This window comes from Acyrthosiphon pisum, unplaced genomic scaffold (assembly GCF_005508785.2).
Source record: "Acyrthosiphon pisum isolate AL4f unplaced genomic scaffold, pea_aphid_22Mar2018_4r6ur Scaffold_5956;HRSCAF=6517, whole genome shotgun sequence".
Taxonomy (NCBI): Eukaryota; Metazoa; Arthropoda; class Insecta; order Hemiptera; family Aphididae; genus Acyrthosiphon; species Acyrthosiphon pisum.
In genome coordinates this window covers 6,632-8,700 of record NW_021775661.1, presented here as the reverse complement: position 1 = coordinate 8,700, position 2,069 = coordinate 6,632, and the positions used below count along the sequence as shown (strand labels likewise).

The window sequence follows — 2,069 nt, the reverse complement described above, 5'->3', positions numbered from 1 at the left end:
TGGATATTCAATCGATTTCTCATGTAACGATTTTCTTATTTTGTTGTAATTAAAAAACGAAAGACTGTAAATACTTGAAAATTTCACTGAATGTTTATATTAGCATTTTCTATACACGATAAAATTTTTAAGATAATTTGACTCTTTTTTAAACTCTTTACGAACATACTCAGTTTTCAATTTTTTTTAGCTTTTGTATGATATTTCTGTAATAATAAGTATTAAATCAGTTCCTTAGTGTACGTCGATAGTTAGTGAATTCAAAATTGATTATAATTATTTTATCTTTCAGTTTTTCCCTGCAAATATAAAACATTTATTTACAACATTAATATTATTTTCATCTATTTAATATAGTATATAAAAAACAGAAACATTTTTTTTTTTTTTCACTGAAATTTTAAAATGATGTGTTAGAACATATTTATTTTTAATCAACAATAATTTTATTTGGTTCAATACTTACATGTTATAGTACCTATAGGTATTAACCACTTAATAACTTATAAAATCTTGAATTTCCAATGTATGTTGACATTGATTTATTAACAGTTGAAAAAATAATTAGTACAAACACAAATTGGTTAAGAATTAAACTGTTTATTTAACTTGACTGTTAATTTGTGAAATCAAAATCAAATATAATTATTTTATTCATTATTTTTTTACCTGTAAATACATAATACATATTCCCAGATAGCAAAAAAATATTAATATGACATAAAAAAAATATTTTCTGAGTAATGAACATGATTATATAAATGTTTTTTTTTCTCCATTTTTTTAATTAGAAAAATGTCATAATATTATTTATATAATAATGGTTGGCCACCAAAGTTACATTATATTAACATTACTTAATAATATCATAATATTATTTTATAATAATATTATTATATTATTTTTATAATAATATTTATTATATTATTCTCATAATTATATTTCTATATCATTATTTATAATTTAAACAATAAAATGGTTATTTTCTAAATAATATATTTATATTTTTAAATAAATGAATACTATAATATTAATTGTAAATTATTTTTTATTTTTTATATAGGTTTATTATTGCACATAATTAATACTTATTAATAATACAAATTATATAAATATGATAATTGTTATTCTGAAATCTTATTATTGTCCCTAAATTTTGCACCAGCAATAAAAATTTTCATAGGTTGTTCCACATCAATTTTGTCATACTTATGATAACGCTTCATGTTTTTCACAGCGTCTATAATTTTAAAGTTCATTGTTAATATTCCTATATATATATTATCATAATAATTTTTCGTCAGTAAAATATATACCAAATATAATAGAGGTAGCTCCAAGTGTTGAAAACACTTTTTTCTTTTTTTGGCCCTTATAACTGTATTCTTGAAGTAATGAATCTTTGAACAGGAAACGCATTATGGATCGAATGGTGCTTGGCAACGTATTGCGCACATAACGGCTAAGTTCGGTAACCTAAAACATAAAATTATGTGATTAATTATTTAAATATTATAATTTACATAATTTGTCAAATCAAATACATATTATTTATCATTTATCAAAAGAAATATAACATATACAATTAAAAATGTATCAACTTACCATTTGCAACCTAAAACTATTGTCTAATAGCTTATTTTCGAATGATTGAAGAGCATTTTCATCTTCTAAAGGAAAATCACTGCTTAACAATGTTTGAAATGAATCTGCTTCAAAACTACCGACATCTCTGTCATATCCAACATTGTTGTTTACTGTGAAGTTTCTAATTATTTCATCAAGTTTGTCGACTTTTTCGTGCAGAGATCTAATTTCATACTTCAAACTCAAGACGTTACGGTTAATTTTTTCAATGGTATCTATAAATTAAATGTAAAATAAATTAAATTAGTTATTGAAACCTTTATATTTTTTTTAGACCTAATATAAAATACCAATCAAAATAGAAAATAAATATTAAACTAAGTATACTTTTTGGAGTTTATAAAAAACTATATAAGAAGTGTCATAATATATTTTATTTTAAATTATATTAATGAATTACTTTACATTATATTATAATAGTG

The 2,069-nt window shown here is 20.8% G+C and overlaps 1 long non-coding RNA gene across 1 annotated transcript; it reads right to left on the bottom strand.

Moving 5' to 3' along the window:
* Nucleotides 1-169: 169 nt before the first annotated feature.
* LOC115035058 lies at nucleotides 170-602 on the bottom strand. The gene is made up of 2 exons (XR_003840218.1): nucleotides 467-602; nucleotides 170-299 (listed from the first exon to the last, which is right to left on the bottom strand). It is a non-coding gene; the product is annotated as an uncharacterized LOC115035058 (long non-coding RNA).
* Between the last annotated feature and the right edge of the window lie 1,467 nt (nucleotides 603-2,069).